This window comes from Leuresthes tenuis, unplaced genomic scaffold, assembly GCF_036924035.1.
Source record: "Leuresthes tenuis unplaced genomic scaffold, fLeuTen1.0.hap1 SCAF_17, whole genome shotgun sequence".
NCBI classification, from domain to species: domain Eukaryota; kingdom Metazoa; phylum Chordata; class Actinopteri; order Atheriniformes; family Atherinopsidae; genus Leuresthes; species Leuresthes tenuis.
In genome coordinates, this window is record NW_027325371.1 from 6178065 (window position 1) to 6196792 (window position 18728).

Genomic DNA, 18728 nt, shown 5'->3' on the forward strand with positions numbered 1-18728 from the left:
GAGTGTGATTTTATGTTTATTGAGGGATAGTGGTGGAGTCAGTTGGGGGTATGTGTGTGTGCAGCAGGAGGTGGGAGGAGGCTTTGCATGTTCAAGTTTACTGCATTGATGTGAAACATTAATTCCTCTGCCACATGGATGTCATTGCATTAAAAAAGCCCGGCTTTAAATGAAAATGCAGCTGCAGCATAAATACTGAAAAGATGAAATGAGCCTAACAGCCTTGTGAGGATCTGAGAGGCACAGACATAAGGGAGGAAAATTGAGCAATGTTTGGCAGTGAATTGCTCCTTCATTCAAGCACATGAATGATCTTTCCAAGCTTTGGAAGAAGAAGGCACAAAAGAGAAAGTGGTTTGATAAAACAGAAAACGGAGCAGTGGTAAAGGGACACAGATTTCTTAAAGCATAAGAAAAGAAAAGAAAGGAAACAAGGAAATATTGACGACAGCAGTTATGAACACAAGTAGGTGTAGGTAGATGTAGGAGATATATTTCTTATCTGCTCTTTATTTATCACTGTGTTAAACTGATGATCCCACCCACATACATTTGCATGCCAGTCAAGAATTGCTGATGATCTGGTGCACAGAGCAGCTCACTGCTCAGTGTTCACATTAAAAGGCTAACCACTGCATGAAATAACCCATAAAATCACACTTTGGCTCCCCTCACGTATTGAGTGTAGTGTGTAAAGGCAGGGTATGCATGAATGAACATGTGCTGGGATGCATGTTAGCATTAAAAATCCAAAACAGATATAGTAGGTGTTTTGGTATGCATTGAATAGAGGATGAATTCACTGATGGATGTTCAAACTGTTGTCCTCTTACTTGAGTGGCTCCTTCTACAAGAAAAGGGTCACCCTTCCTGTTGGGAACATATCTTTGCACTTCTTCTGTCATTATCTCTACCTCTGTTTAGTCTATCTATAGATGCCTTTGTCTTTGCTGAACACAGCCCACCAAAGAAAGGCGACAGTGGGTCACTTTACAGGGTACACATAATTACACACACGCTGCTTCTGTATTGTAAAGTGTTGTACAGGGCAGCAAGGTGGATTTCAGCATAATGTTGCAGAAGTTTAACTGTGAAAAACTTGGAGGCGTTAAAAGCGCGAGACGTAACTGTGAGTTGAGTTTTTGGTTTCTCAGGACAATGAGCAGAAACATTTACCATACGCAGTCATGGTAACTAACACTTGCATATTTTACTCATGCTCTATATCTGATGTGTTGCCTTAGGGACAAGGGAGTAATGATGGGGAAGCAGCTCATCAATTAAGAGCCAACACTGAGCTCAGTCTGTAGCACGAAAACTTTGACCCACCATCAGTTCATTGCTGGTGGTTTTGATATGAAAGTGAAGTGCTGTAGTGAGCGTGCAGTGGTGATAGAGGAGTTGTTAAACAGAGGCACTCAAGTACTCTGTGATGTCAGGCTGTCGGTACACTCTAAGTCATGCTACCATAGATGAGTGTGAGCGGCGCCCCACTTCCTCATTCAAAGTCATAACTCTTTATCTGCCAAACATATAATGTTGGATGTGTTAGATGAAAGCAATTAGTGTCGAATTCAACTGACTGATTCACAATTTCTAAGGAAGATTTATGACTGATGTGTCTTTATATGGACAGTGGAAGTCATAACGTCGTGTCTGGGTTTGCCTCGGTTCCATGAGCTTTCATGTAATGTCTTCATTTGCTATCTTTCCTTGTGTACAGTTCAGCCCTTAGCTTTACTCCTTGGAAAGTCAGTTACTTTGAAAATTGAGCTGATGTAGTTCACTCGCCAATGCAGCCCCGGCTAAGTGCTGATGAGCGCACTGTCATGTCGTTTTCGCTTCAGACATTGTTTGGCACACACAGAGTCGAGGTCCAGCAATCAGCCATGAATTGCTGCACGCCAAGTTGAATTAACATTGAGCTCATGATGGCACTGAAGTGCCAATATTTCCACCTTGTTTAGAGAAAGACTTATGGAACGGCAGCGTTTAGTTCCACTGTGTTTACAGAGCACACGGTTGACATTTCCACCCGTGCAGATCCCACTTTGGGATCAGGGGACCTCTACGCACATTCAACTCAAGTAAGCTTTATCGGTACACTGGGGCAGAGCTTATCTGACTCATGGAGAAGAACAAGCTTTGAATCTTGATTAATTTGATTATTTCAAGTCATGTTTATTCAGAATCTTCTTCCACAGCAGTGTTAGAATGATAGAAAGGGGCTAATTGCAGTGCCCTTCGGACTGATTATCTCTCTGATTAATTGTTGTGCTCCGGACTTTCTAGAGTTCCTTTTTACATAGACTTACTTCTCTAAAACTGATTACTTTTAGCCCCTCTCTTGGTTTATTTGCCCAAATGCATAGGAGGGGAGCTCACCTTTTGTCATTATTTGCTGCATTGCTCAGGGGAAGATATAGTTCATATATCCAGATTTAGCCACCTCGTTTACTCTCGTACTCCTTTCTCTCTTCGTTTTATTTCTCACTCATTCTTTCTCCATCTCTTGCCGGCGGTAAATGGCTGATCTGGGACAGACAGGTCTCCCCTGCGTTTTGTCCCACTTCAGCCATGTCCTCTCCCTTCTTTTTTCTCTCCCTCTGTCATTTACCTCTATCTTTCAGTGACTTACTCTGTTTGAGTCTGTATTAATCATTTTACTGCCTGTGAGCTTTTTAATCGCATCAGATTGATGGTTCTTACCTGTGTTAATAGGCTGCCAGGGTGTTTGGGAGACATTGGTGCTGTCATTACTTCCAGCACATTTTCATCCACCTGGCATGATGCAGAAATTGAATCTTGTCGGTCACGAAACACCTCCACTTTGATGTGAAGAGAGGTGATGGTTCGGAGTGGGGGTATCTCAGAATGTTTGATGAAATGCTTTGTGTTAGACGAGTAGAAAATCACCCATCAGGTGTGAATACCATCTCTATAAAAGCATAAAGCTTTTACAATTGGCACAGCAATATTATGGATTATCATTGTACATAGAGGTGAATAGGTGGTGTGTCACACCACCTATTATTGTCTATTATCAAATAGACACACCACCTCTAAGTCACCCAGACTGAAAGAGACAAAAAAAATCCATAAACTATTCATTTGTCATCTGTGGCTGTTGTATCTGTATCTTACGGGTGTTTTGCATAATTTTATATCACGACTGTATATGGTTATTTTGCAACCCTCGATGCTTGCTTTATGTGTCATTTTGAATTCCATTTTTGGACAACTTTGCAGTCACTTTGCATCTCTTCATGGTTTGTTTTATACCCTAGTTTGGTCAATTTGTGTCTCTTTTTGATTGTTTTACATTTCCTTCTACAAATTTTGTGGCCTAAATTCAGTTATTCCACCCATTTATGTTGCGTCTCATTTTGGGATATGTATGATATATGGATTTTTATCAATCCTTTTCAGTCTGGAGGTCCTTGTAAAAAGGAGTTTTTTAGAAGGCCGTCACCACAGTACGAAAATGACTTTAATTGAGTATCGCTTTGTTGTGCTGCATTAGTGTTGCATCAAATTGGCAGAAGGGGAAAAGCCAGGCTTTGCTTGGGTTTTTTAATTCACTATCTGTCTGATTAGCAGGAAAGAACACTTGGTATATTTAAGAATTCTGCCATTGAGGGTTTGACGCCACAGCATTGGAGTTGTTGCTGACTAATGTCGGTATGTAACTGCAGGTGGAAATCTAAACAGTATAAATCTGAAGCTGGGTTATGTTGCTGTACAATGGTGCTTTGAGTTAAACATCTGCATTCTAACTGGCTACCAATAACAATGCTAAATTTAATCTGCATGTACCTTTGTACTTTTAGATCTTCACAAATAAACATTTGATTTGATACTGCTTAAAATCTAAAGGCTGATTGGTGTGTTTTTTGTTTTTCAGGTAATGTACACACCCTCTCCCTTATACAGTACTCACTGTTTCTTTCTTATTTCTACTTTGTCTTTTCACAAACAAATCCCATCTGTCTCATTGCAAAAACTCCATTGCTGGTAATTAGAGGGGAGGCTGGTGGAGAGTTGGAGGGTGGAAGACTTTGGTCAGACTCCTTACTCTCTGTTATGAATTCATTCTCAGTTTATTAGGGCTAATTGCGCCGAGAGGTATACAGAGAAGCATTTCATTTCTCCCAACAGTCACCACTGCATCATCAAAGTGGAGTTTCTATTTTTAGCAGCAGCAGATGCATGGCAGCAGTGGAACAGTGCCGACCCAGGATGATGATCAGAGGGTCGGGTGGGGTGTAATTTGTGTGTCTGTTTGTGCATTTGAGCGCCAACTGAAGCCAGCAGCATAAGCATCCTAATAGGATCTAATGCTGCATTAGGGTCCTGTGGGAAAGACGAGCTTCAAACTTGAAAGCACTCTTCTGTATAGCCTTCGAGTGATTGCCAGCTACCTTGACAATACAGTAAATTACTGGACCCAACAGTTTATTTTCAGTGCAGTCTTGGATCTTTACTTTTCAATTTAAGGGTCTAGAAAGTGAAAGTAAGTGACACTGAAAGAGTTGATTTGTAGCGCTGACATGAATTCCAAAGTGCCACTTACATTTGTGCTACTGTAACACAAATTTTGTGGGTAATACAAACCATTTTACCTGACGTTTATTCCAAAAGGCCTTCGGTGCAAAACAAGGATGTTGTGGATTGTTCAAAGTATAAATGCAGCTGGTGTCTCGTGTTCTTTATCAGTGAGAGGCTTATTTGATTTAACCAATCAATTGTGTAGGCTATAAGACATTATGCCTGTGGTAGAGGTCAAAGCAAAACTGATTAGTTGTTCATCTTGATTACCTGAACTTGTTCCTGTATATCATCAGTTGAATGTTAAGATTTAGCTTTTATTCTATGATGTTTCCATCAGTACTTCCATATGCTGGATTCAATGTCAACTACTTTTCATCTCAGTCCAAGACCTTTGTAATGCTGCTGACATTTTTGCTGATGATGTTGTTGCTGTATGTGACTAGGTGCTTTGTGCAAACTTCACATGGTGTCAGATTTGTGCCTTGTGATTCAGGGATGTGGAGCTGCATCACCTTGTGTCACCTTGCTGTCACAGTGTGACCCTGTTGTGGAGACAGCTGTAACTGAAAAAGCTGTGTGTGTTTTCTGGTGATTGGCTTTGACATCATAAAAACAGGGAGTTATTTCCTCCCTGTCTTCCTGCAACCTTTTTAAACTGTTTTGTATCTTAGTATGTTTCTACCTCTCAGCATGAAACAATGGAGTCGAATTCAATTCCCTCCTGTGTTCACGCCCTCTTTTTCCTTATTGTGTTAAAATCTTTTTCAAAGTGCATCAAGATGCAGTGTAGTATTTTTGGTTTTCTTTTGGACTTTCTTTTTTTGCTTGCCTCCTCCAGCACCAATGAACTCATCATGGACAGAAGTGTGTGTTGGTGTGTGCGCACGCTCCTTGTCGTTATCTTCATGTGTGTCAGTTTGCTCCAGCAGTAGGCATCGGTGGGTGTTTTAAAGTTCATGAGAGATGATGAATTGGTGATGTTTCGGGCCAGGGAAGAGTTGTGCGTCTTATTGCATTAATAATGGAAACACAGCTGGGAGTATTTATAGCAACAGTGGAGGTTGAGCTGTGGCAGCATGAATGGGAGATGATATATGAGATACAGTACATTCTGCTAGCTCGCTTGGACATGAGACAGTCTGAGCTGCCTCATGGTTGGCAGTGCTGAGCTTACAGAGCAGAGGGGAATAGCACCCAAACCCACACTCACAAAAAACATGTTCAGACTCACCGAGGTCAAACTTGTGGACACAATTCCACATTTTATTCCTGGGATTTGGGCAGTTACATTTTTTCACAAGCTGAAAAATTGGAAAGTTTTTAAGATGGTCAGCCCAATCTAACGCAGGAAAGTAAAATAACAAATAAACAAACAGAAGGAGGCAGAAGTAGAAGAAAAAGAAACAGATAGGAATGCATGGACAGAGGCAAAGGAGATGAAGCCTATAGTAGTTGTTTGATGTGATGTCATATTGATTGACCCACATTACAGACATGTGACGGCGTTCTCTCACCGTGTTTGAAGTTTCTGAGGTTTGCAAAGTAAAAACAGAGAGCTATGATTTGCTAAATTATGATTATAATTAGCACCATATTGTATTATTATTGTTTTTTCTGAAAAAAAAGATGTCTTAATGGCAACATATGTTGCTCGTTAACTTGTATTCATCGTTCGGCACTGATGGTAGAGTCACAGATGTGCTTGTTACCCATGCCAACATCTGTAATGGTATGCTATTGCACAAAACTTTAATGTTATTCATGATGTAATTCCCTTGTACTGTTAAATGTATGCCTCTATACCTCTCCTCTTGAGCCTGGAAGATGCAACATCTATTATTTTAAAAAAAAAGTTTAAAATTTTGACTCCAGGGAAATTTTCTTCTATGCCTCTTTCCATCATAAATTAGCTCAGGTCCAGAGATGACAACTCTGGGTTTGGATCTTGCCTATATAGATTTAATTCTTTAGTTTGATAGAGTTTTAACTAATATTTATAGGTGCAGTGATGAATTCTAAGTGCTCCTGAGCCCATACATTGATTTCTAAAAGAGAATAATGTCTGTTTTAAATTCTCTGCTGCCTGGGGGCCCGAAGCTCAGAAACTTTCAGTATTTGTTTTGAACCTTGTTCCTCTGTGATGGACTGACCACCTTTCCAAGGTGAGACCTGCCCTGAAAAACAGTTGTCGCAATCCTAGAAAGGAACAGAAAATGGATGAGATTAATTTAATCTTGTTCCTTGTGTGCAGAGATTTCTTTGGACTTAAATTTTAAATAAATTATGTACCATAGTTGATGATATAATGAAAAACATTCTTAAAATGCTAAATGACTACCATAGAGTCTTTGATAGAACATTGAACATTCTTCCATCTTTTCTTCTGAAAGACATCTTAATAAGCTTCGCTTTTCATAGCCAGTGATGTCACTGACACGTTACCACATAGCATGATTAGTTATGAGATGGTTGTATGGACGTACCCAACAAAACAGAACAGAAAAGCAAAGAAATGCAGTTACTTCCAGAAAACATCTTCCCTAACTGGTGATCATTGAATCAATGTTGTTTTAAAATGTGCATTTGAGGTTGATGCACATTTATGCAACTTTACTGGTATTACTTTACTTGTATGGAAGAATCCTCAACAAACAGTAAACACCAAACAGGTAATATTCCCACGCAGGATTCACCCTGTAAGCAGATAGATTTTCCATTGAAAAGCCTTGAAACGTGAAACCACGGACCCCTGTGGAGGAAGTGCTGATTCAGGTATTGCTGGACCGCAGGGAGCAAAATGCTCCATTCACCTGGGCAGACGAGACCTTTTCAAACCGCGACAGGTCTGTCAGACTTTTGGCCTCTTGCTTGTTCAGTCTCATTTTGAGTGTGTATAAGTCGATATGAATCATTCCTGTCCTGTCTCTGGGTAGATGGTGTTGAATTCCACTCACTTTATAAAACCTGCCTTGAAGATTTCTTTCAGCACTGCATGCTCATCACAACCCCGGCTTTGGTCAACTCCCAGTGGGTCAGAACAAAAAAATCCATCCCTGCCTCGACTTTGCTGAAGTTGGCAAATTCTGAGATGGCTTCAAAGATAGCTTTTCTGAGAATAAAAGCAGAGCAGAAATCCAGCAGGCTGTTCTATACTTGACAGAGATGTAAAGTTGGATGGGTCATTTTTTATTATCACTTTTTTTTTTAATTTGGCCTGTAAAAAAGAAAAAGTGGAGACCTGGAGGTAGCCACATGGTCAGCCTCTTATTTGGTGCCTGTAGCAGTGGAGCAGCATCCATCTTTAATATTTTACAGCTTGTCATATGTTCAGACAGTCTCCTCCCCTACAGCTACTCCTATCATGGTTTATTTATTCATGATCTTCCCAGTGCTGCCAACTATTAGCCCCAACTTGGCCTTCAGAGAGACTCTCAATGCAGCAAGTGGGTCCTACCGCTCAGTGCGGAGCAACCACTTCAGCTCCTCTGCCAGACAACAGAGATGAGTCTGTGTGATTTACGATATTACTCAGCTCTCTGAAATAGGTGGCATACATTGCTGTTAGCAGAACACAAGAAGAGATTCTGTGCAGTCCCGCAGAGATTTAGAGGCAATGATGAATAAACCTAATTAATTAGCAGGCTATTTGAATGTGATCTCAGCTCTCTGGCTCCCCAGCTGATTGACTTTCCTCGTCTCCTCTGTTGAGAGAAGCTTTAACAAACACTGTGGCCTTATTCGTATATATTCACACGAATACTCTTTGTGTTTATACAAAGCTTTTTTTCTTTATTAAGTAGAGCTGAAACAATAAACTGGTCCAAAAAAACCCATAAAAAAGATCAACTATTTCTATAAAGAATAAGTCCTTTAGACAACGATAATACAAAAACATTCTTATTGCTTCTATTATGTGATTTTGAAGTGTTTATAAACAAAACATGACAAGATGTGACCTTGGACTTTCCCTTTTCTCTACTTTAGGACATTTTTTTTCATAAACAGAGAATGAAAGCACAACTTTTAGTATTTAAAGCTTTGTTAGTGTGGTAAGGGGAGGAAATGTGCCACATTTTAACTTATTTAGACTAAACAGAATCATATCTGGTTATCATGAGGAGTGAAAGACAAAATGAGGGGATAGCTCTTAATGATAGAAAAAAACTAAACACAATGCAGTTTGTTATAATATCACTGGGGAAGAACTGCAGCCAGATTGAGAGCAGCTTTGAGTCTGACCTTCATAAACTGTCAAGATTAGACAAGTAAACAACCCAACATCAGTGTGATCAATAGGAAGACAAATTGGGAAGCATGTAGCTCATCAGACAACAGCAACGTTGTTGAAATATCTTCAAACAGATCAATGCCACAGTTCACCATCTGGGTCTAGCTGAATCTCAGACAAGACAGCTGTCGTTATAAAGTACTGTGACAATTTTAACTCTGATTTGGCTTCCCTTGCTTGTTGCTAATATTTATTAGCTTGATCTTGATCATCTAAAAAAGTTTGGAAGACTAGATTTGGTAGTCGGAGGTACACATCATTTGAGGAAGAGCTTGTGTCTTTCTGGTGTCTTTTTGTAATTTCATACACTCATTCATATCTTCACTGTAAACAACTGCAGTCTATACGAGAGGCCCTCAGTGGTTATCTTATTGCTTTTCCCTGACATCTTTATTCTTTTGATGAAGAAAAAGAGAGGTTTCTGTTGCTTTGAAAGTTTTTATTTCTTGTTGACTTGAATGTCTTTACTACTGTCTTGGCTTTAGTTGATTTTACACGACGAGCTGATGTAACTATAGTTTCAGGATATAGCATGTGAAAACAGGAATCCTTGTGACAGGTTATAGCAGTGTTGCTCTTGGGATTGTGATATTGGTCTGTTAGTAGGTCTCACACCAGTCCAGTCTGGACTTGGATAGTTCATCAGCTATCAAATAGATTACTGTCAAAATTCAAAGGCATTTTTTTCTGATGTCAAATTAATAAATACAAGGACTTTGGTGGTTCTTCTCACATTTCCTCTTGTGCACATAGTGTATGTTTGATAGCCATGAAAATGCCATTCATGTTTCCCAGTTAGTCAGTGAATTCTGTTGTTTAGTGCAAATTAGGAAGCTACATATCAGCCATAAAGGTGAGCATAAAAACATCAAATCTGTTTTACACCGTGTTAATTAATGTATTTAGCTCTAAGTACCGCTTTAAATATATATGGCCTCAACAGCCCAGTCGCTCCAGTAAAATGCTGCCATTCTACATCTAAACAAACGCTTTTCACATAGAGCTCTTGTGAGAATCCTTCAGAGTTTTGAAAGGCTCGATTTTAAAACAAAAAACACGATTGTCCCCTAACTCTGGCAGAGTAGTTCAAAACTAAGTCACTTAGGTTCATTTGCCCAGCCAACTTGTCTTCAAAAGTGAGCCAGTCTCATAGATCTGGGGTAATGAGGGGTTGAGTATCTTCCCAAAGGATTCCTTCACATGGAGGGGCTGGGAATTTAACAAATGATTTTAGAACGACCACTTTGCCTGAGCCACAGCCCCCCCAGAAATAAATATTCTGTGCAAAAAATTACTTAGGTCCCCACATGACAACTATGATGGATGAACTCCTTGATAACTCCCCTCTTATATTTAAACTTAAAATGATGCATTGCTATACACACGGGAGATGTCCCAGTGGCATTGCTAATCTTTTATGTATTATTGAACCCAAGTTTAGATGCCAAAAGTCTAGAAACCTATCTCACAACAACCACTAAAAGGCTTTTTTGCAGGTCGATAACACTCATTCTTTTGACATTGCCAGCGCATTTGCTGAGGAATGTTGGGATTATAAATTCTCATGATTTCCATAAATGTAAAATAGCTAAATTTTTACTCTAGCAACTATAATACACAGAGCCTCTAATGAGGCTGTTAGTGATGTAGATTATAATGGGATAGGTGAGTATATTAAGCACAGAAGGGAGATTCTGGGGCACCAACTTGTGTCCTGAACCTATTTTCTGTAAATTCTTCATAATGACAGTACTTGTGATGCTGTTGTATGCCCCCCTTTCCTTTAAAACTCAAACCAGGTTCCTCCACCTGCACTTATTTTAGTTTAAAAGCAGCAGGGAGGGTTATACCAGAACATGTGAAGCCTCACTCTCTTCCATTCAGGTTCCGTTTGGGTCATTACAGTTAGGATAGATGGTTTATGTGATGAACAATAAAACATGTGTGGGCAGTTGACCAGAAGGTCACAGTTCATACACATTAGCTGTTCTTCATGTCTATTCACAGCATCCTGAGGGTTTGCTGTAGTAAGTGTGACTCTGAGTCCTTATTGCACATGAATAACCGAACAGGCTGTACAGACAATTTGTGTCCATTTTGTGTGTAGATGTCAAACAAGGAGGGAGGAAAATTGGCCGTTCCAGTTTAGTGGCAGGAAAGTGGGGCGATCTGTTCTTTGGAAGTTTCCCAGTGAAATTTCCTGGGGACTGAGACACTGAAAATATCTATCTATATACACTCTATGTCCTACATAAAAGAGAGGGTGAACCAGAGAGACAGAGAGGAAGCGAGAGACAGAGCATATGAAGATACGTGTGTTTGGGAGGGATAAAAAGACATGGGGGGAGGAAGGTTGAATGTCTCTGTGCTGGTGGGATGTCAGTCTTTTGATGGCATCACACAGACTGTAGACTGATTGAAGCTTAGTGGAACCAGGTCAAGACTCTGGCAAGATATCAGCAAAGTTACCTCTCACTTCTGTCGCACAAAAACCTCCCAAGTAGAAAAGTAAATGCTGCCTCATGACCCAATTTTTCATTCTCATCAATCAATATAAATTTTAAGCGTAGTGTAAGTGCATGATTGTGCATGATTGAGGCAGGATTAGCATGGATTACATTTACACCTGGTAATCATATGCCAGCAAACGGATCTAAAATCCATCTTTCGCTTGCCACAACATAGATTTATTAAACATGCCACTTCCTCCTTGTCTTTTAGTGACATCTGGCTCATCACACTGGTTCCCCATCCACAAATATTTCAGTACTTTCATCTTTGACAAGTGTGTTACTAGCAGAGCTGCCAGCCACCTGTTTCATTTGTGAATATTGGCTATTGACTGGAATGAAAGTTATACTGCACGTGATTGTAACGGAATCACGCTCATGTGTCCTTGTTTACTATGTTTACCAAGCAGCCTAAAGAGCAGATACAAATGGACCAAAACGATGTTCCATATACAATATTGTAAAAAGCGGCAATTAGATTTCTTACTGCAAGCACAACACAGCTAAATCAATACATCATATGAGACAATTGCAAACACTGTTGGAAGTGACACTGCCAACAGATAAACATGAAAGATGTATTGGCTGCAAAAGTGCTAAGATGGGAGCTTACACTGAAAACTCAGCCGGCAGAAAAAACACATTTTCTATTCCTTAATGTCCATAAACTCACTTGCATGTTAAGCTCAGGTCTGTCTGCCCAACACACTTCTGTTCAGCATTTATTGATCTGAGCACATTGTAGAATTAAACAACTGCATTTAGAGTAATAGTATGACATTTTAGGAGATAAGCTTATTCAGTTTCTTGCCAAGAGTTGGATTAGAGAATTTATCCTGCTCTCATTTACAGTAAACATTAAGCTGCTGCCAGATGCTAACTTATTTAGCATAGCAGGAAAAAGGGTAAAAAGCTAAAGTCTGTCTACCAGAGCCTCTCAAAGCTCATTAATAATGTTATAGTTTGCTTGTCATGGTGATGACTAGTTGCAAAGGCTCAGATTTACTAAAACAGGCAAATTAGTGTGTTGCAAAATGTAAACAGTGCTGATGGGAATCTCTAGTTGTGCAAAGGAGATTCCAACTGTGCACTTAGCTGCAATCAAAAGCACGATCAGGGAAAAAAAAAAAAAGAAGCACGATCAGCACATTTCAACAATTACCAAAGCAGTTTACGATGAGCAACACAATTAAGTCCTAAAGTAGTAGGCCTTTTGATAATCAGGAGCCTGTAATTTACCAATGACACAGGTGCAGTTTGTATCTGCAACACAGTCCATAATAAGCACGATGGTGATTACAGGTTCACTTAAAATACTTTAAGATGCTCTCCTTTCCTCATATAAAAAAAGCATTTTGATTGGGCAGCAAACACAATTGTGGAAAAGTCATTAAAGCCAACATGTAGCCAAAAAATAATGATAAGGAAAGCCGCTTGGATTCAACTAACTGCCTGCTGTCACTGCAGCCGACAGTTCATCCCTGGGATATCTGTAAAAAGGTATTATTCCAGAAAGTGAATGCATGGTGCACCTCTGCATCCTCAACGTTTGGTATGATTGTATTTCTCTCCACTCGGGGACAGTGCAGGTGAAAATCTGGACACTGACATCCAAGATAAGTTATGGTGCCTCAAATGGAAGAAAACTTATTAACAAACAAACACAAGTAAAGCAAAACACAAATAATTACAAAAAGTTGTGGGGCAGCATGTGTTGCAGGATTTCTTTTAGCTCAATATTTCAGGAAATTGTAGACTGTCTGCAGTCACTTAAGATTAATGTGCTTTGGTAACGCCTTCTTTTGGCATTCCAAATAAAGTGTGAATGAATCCAAACTATCTTTCTTCACATGCACACTCTCTTCCATCCATTGTAGCCCAGAATTTAAGCCATACTCATTTATTTTTGGTGTTTAATGATGGTGCAATCACAAGGGAATCGTGTAGCCAGAGGCCTATCAGATCAGTCTGCCTGATTCATGCTCTCCTCTCTGAATTTTGCACTCTGAAAGGGATAAAAGCAAATGCATATGCAAAAACTGCAGGCACAAACATTGTTATGCTCAGGGCTTTAGGTGCTCTTTAAGAAAAAATCATAGTATTTTTTTCATGCCAAAACAAGGTATGTTTCTGCTGCAAAGCCATAGTAAATCTGGGCCTAAGTAGAAATTGCTCGTCTGTCACACAGCTGCCAGCAAACCCCACAACTTTTTGTTTTTATGCTTCGTTTGTTTGGATAGATAAAGGGATTTACAGTATGTTAGTTTCTGAATTTTAGATGTTCTGCTAAGTGGATTGTAGGTTGAGCCAGGCTTTTTCTTTTTCTAGTGCATAGACAATGGAACACAGATTGTCCAAATCAAGATTTTTTTGTCACAGATACTGATCCGAGTCATTTATGGTTGATTATCTGCCAATACAGGGTTTCAGTATGATACTTTAATCTTTCCTACAGCACATTGTCTCTGGCTGCACTCCATAAGTACATTAAAGCAATTGAAACAGTACAAAACAGTAATACATAAAGGTTTTTTATAGAAATATCTAAACTCTGCAGTGCATTTAAAGTTTAAATAACAAAAACACCCAAAAATTAAACAACAATTAAACAAAACAAAGGTTATTTCTCTTCCTTCCACAAATCTTATAACACTCAGTGCAACAATGCAGAAGTAAAACATGTACATCTAAAACAGAAACTATCTTAAATAAAACCTTGAAATGAACATGTAATAGGAAATGGTAAATGTTCTGTAATGATACTGAATGTAGCATGTTGTACTTTGATGAAACTGAATGCAGCATTTCTGGGCTACAGTTAGGTACAGTGATACTGATGAGTTGCAGTTGTTCTGTCCATGTGAGCATGATACGTGCTGTGTGTATATTATCAATAACATTTAGGAACATTTCCAGTGTTTGAGAAGTAGCTTACATATTGAGGTTGAAAGTGGACGTGTACTTAGTTGTCCTGAAACCATCAGTCAGAAGACATCTCAATCAGACCTGATCTAGACATCCTTTCTGGGTTCCACTACACATTAATTCCTCTATAAAATCAAGGTTACTAGCAAAAAGTAACAGAAATGACTGCAAGCATACAGCTCTTAAAAAGTATTTAGATATGCAACCAATTTCAAATATAAACACCCTCTATGATTCCTTGTCAGACAGCTTTTACCTTTCAGTATTCTGGCTCTACCTCATTACATAGCCAATAATACATTGGCTATGTAACAACAGACGCAGTATCTCCTTTACAGTGCTTTATTGATGATTAAGTTTATAAATAGACATAAAAACACGTGTGTGGGGCTCAATGCATAAAGCTTCATAAGACGTAGGGATTTTATTAATGAACTTATTGAAAGTTGTGAAATAAATCTCCTTCACCATAGAACCAGCTGAGAGGTTGAGGCTACATTATTTGTTGTCTACTTTAAATGATAAAATTGACAATAAAGTTGTTGTGAACAGGTGTCTATATGTAAAAAGTTGGGATTCAGTCACTGCACTGATAAACGGAAACAAAGAAAAAAGGTTTTTAGGCTTTAGTTTTATTTTTTTTCCAGGCTAAAGACCATGTGCATTAACTTCTTTTCAAGTGAAGGTTGGTCTCTTTGACTACACGAAGCTGCTTCACTAAAATCAATCAGCAGTTGTCACAGAGAGTGTGTTTTTCTTTTTTCCAGGTAAGAAAATGCTGCTATAATTTTTATGACATGAAAGTCTTGCTAATCTTCAAAGCTGTCTCTGCAAAAAGGTGAATAATGATAGTCCAGTGTCTGAAATGTAAGATAATTTTTTTAAAATATGTAGTGTGCTAAATATGCTGCACTGAAAATGACACATTAATTACAGTATTTCAACATAATCTACAGCTGAATTAATCAAGGTTCTGTGCCTTTTTTAAAGCATTATAGGATCTCTCTTGAGCAGATAAAGTAGATGGAGGGAAAACTAGCTACACAAAATGAGTTGCTAAACTGCCTCACGTAAAATTTCTCGCATTGAGTTGTAACAATATGAACTTGCCTTTGGTGTAGCATCGTGTATTCCAGCCTTGGTGCACCACGTTTAGTTTCACTGAAGCTGAACCACACAGTGCTCTTAGTCCCGTGTGAAGCTAACCTCTCTGATTGTTCAACGAGGTGAGGGTCAACAGGGTTAATGTAGTTTTAAGTTGTTAAGTTGACTGAAAGGGTTAATGATCTGTCCTGAAACTGAAACAGCTCTCCAAGGAGAGGAACAAGAGGGAAAGATTTTTACCGCCTGATATGAAGAGGAGGAGATTATTATCACTTGTTGGCATTAGGTAATACCTAATCGCTTCATCGCCCTCTTCATCATCACTCAGATAGACACACATAATGTCTCACGAGCAGAACATTCATTATGTAGGTCTTTTATGTGTGAGTCATGACTTTTCTCTTGGGACCTGATTATCACTTTCTCTCTCATAATTTCCCATCCTTCCTGACCTGTTCCAGCTTAATTGACAATAAGTGATTCACTCAAAAGTTTAGTTTTAGTCTTTTAGCTTCACTTTAATTTTCTCTGCTCCATCCTTTGGGATCTTCTTTGAAAATATGAATAAATAGTGAAGCATGCGTAACGAATATTTCTGTCACAGCATTCACATTCAGAGTATTATTTCAGAGGGTTGATGATCACTGTGTGGTTTGGAGGAATTTTACACATCATCTTCAAGGCATGAGGCTGTGAAAACCTACAATAAAGGCTCTCTGCTTTATTGCATTTTGGAGCCTTTTAGCATTGGTTTAGTCTACCTAATACTGTTAAAAACCTTTTCTCACATAACGCAGTTCCACAAAGGGGGAACTCCTATCGATTATCTGGCAGGGAAATGTGGTAAAAAGGCCTAATATAAAACAATGGATGTCAGTATTGACTCACACTCTTGGCAGATTTAATCCAATCATTTTTGGCAGAGGTTTCATGACTCAGCTCCACCCTCATGCTCTCTGTTTGAAACCATCCAGCCCTGCAAATTCTCACTTCTGCTTTCACATTCTGCTTTTCTCCTCCAGTGCTCTTCTGTTCTAATACAATATCACAGCAGTTATTTTGTAACCTTCCCTTCCCTTCCCCACTTTTGTTTAGTCTTTTCCATTTAATGTATGTCATCTATCTGAGGTGTCTTTTTTGTTCTCTGCAATGTGCACATTGTATCCTAAATTAGGATTCACAGATTTTAAGCAATGCTAAAAGATTAGTCAGATTACTTTTGTGATCCTCTGACTTCTTCCAAGGTCTGCATGAAGTTGCACAGAATTTTGAGCAGACAGTAATGGCTCCCAGCTGAATTATTACTGACTTTTATAATCCCACTTTCCTTTTTTCAAGTGTCATCATCAATATTTGAAAATACTGTCTAAAATGATTTCCCAGAAATTGAGTGAAAAAATTCACAAGTTTTTCAAGAGGCACATTATAGCTTTAAGAATTTAAATTATTTTAATTTGTCCGCATCTTTCAATTAAGATGTAATATCAGGAAAACAAATTATTTTTTCTGCTATTTTCAATTTGTGTTCACTGCTCAATACTGAGCAAAGTGCCAACAATGGGGAATACAGTTTGCCTCTTGTACATGCATAATTAATGCGCTTGTTGTGCACATTTTGGGTGGGTTTATTAATTATTGCAAATTTCCTGCATGGTCACACACTCTTAAACCTAATCCTATTTCCTGCCCTTGCATGACTCCTCCATTTTGCAAGGATAAGTTGTTCCATTTCTTATAAAATCAAGGAGTGGTGGTCTTCAAGTTAGTCTTCAACTGGGGCTTTGGGGGACATTAGACTAGATCACCACTAACCCTTAATCCCAAAAAGAAAATAACTACCCTATACCTACAAAACGGAGGAGTGTGGCCAAGTGATAAGAAAAAATGGAGATTAGGTCTCATTTGCTTTTTACTCTCTGTCTCTCATAACATCCCTCTCTTGCCTCCCTCATCTCTGATTCCTCAAACCTAAAAATATGGATTGTTCACTTTCATTTATCATCTTCTGTAAGTATCTTTCTCTGTTGGCCAAATTTCTGACTATTCTGCAGAAACCTCGCTCCTCTCTCTCCCTCTCCTTCTTTCTCTGTCTGTTCTTGTCTCTTTCATTCATTCAAAACCTCAAATGTTTTGGTTTCCAGCTACATTCTCCTCCCCTCTTATCTCCCCTCCTTCTTGCTCTTTCCATTTAGTCTCTCAAGTTTGCTTTGATTTCATTGGTTTTCTTTCATTCCTGCGGTGGTCCTGAGAAACAGCTTGGTACAAGAGGCCTCATTAATTATAATCAACACTGAAAGCAGGCGTTTTAACCTTTCCTAAGAATTAAAAAAAATGATATAGCCGCTCAAGCTTTATAACCAGAGCAAAGTTAATACTCAATTATGTTTACATTTAATCAAGTGTTGCCATTTCAGATGATTAGATTTGCATACTTCCACGCATGCCTTGGCAGAGGCATGTAATTACTGTGCCTTGCTTAACCAAAAATACAAAAAAACAGAAGCCTCTGCTGAGGATGTATGATGATCTTACTCTTATAGATTTACTCAAGTACTATAGAATCAATGGTTGTACATGTGAGATAAGACATATCTATATGGTTTTAACAAAGCTAATGATATACAGGTAGGTGACTCAATCTGGATTTTGCGTTATGGTTTGCTGCACATTTGTCTGAAATCTCCATCTTTCATCAGAACTGTCAACAGAGGTTTGATCACTGATAGGATGTCAAAAGTTGCTGCCAGTACTGTTTTCACAGGTGCCTGTATTCGTTACAGTCAGCTCTGCACTGAGTGATCATGTGTGAGGAGACATAAAAAGAAAGAGAAGGCTGGAATAAAGTAAATATACTGTACAGACAGAAATACATCAAGCTAACAAACTGTTTAGCTTTTTTTTTTCCCATCAAATCTAAAATACTGCAGCAGGACTTGCAGCTTTCATCAAAGCAGTTTCCAAATAGCACAGATCAAGGTAGATATTTCTCCACTGGCATCAAATAAATGATACCTGACTTCAGAAAATTCTTGGAGCAGCTTACATTACAGAAAGGTGTAATGGTCTTCCCTTACTGTTATGCCTTTCTTTCACCAAGAATGAAATTGCAGGACTCTATACCAGTGTAAATATGAGGATCTTTTGATATGCATGGTCATGTCATTTTTTCTTCCTTCTCACTTTCTTTGTGCCACCCCATATTTGATGCTTCCGTTTGGTTTCTTGTCAAGCTGGACAGCTGCTGTTTTGAACTCCGATTCCCACGAGGAAAGCCTTGACATTACATGTCTAGCACGTTTTTTCATCACAACATGGCTGTGTTTCCCCTCGTCTCTCAGTTGCCTCATGAC

General features: G+C 38.9%; 1 protein-coding gene across 1 annotated transcript in view; it reads left to right on the top strand.

Moving 5' to 3' along the window:
- shank1 (SH3 and multiple ankyrin repeat domains 1) overlaps positions 1–18728 on the top strand; it is a 75815-nt gene that overhangs the window by 441 nt on the left and 56646 nt on the right. The window lies entirely within an intron of this gene.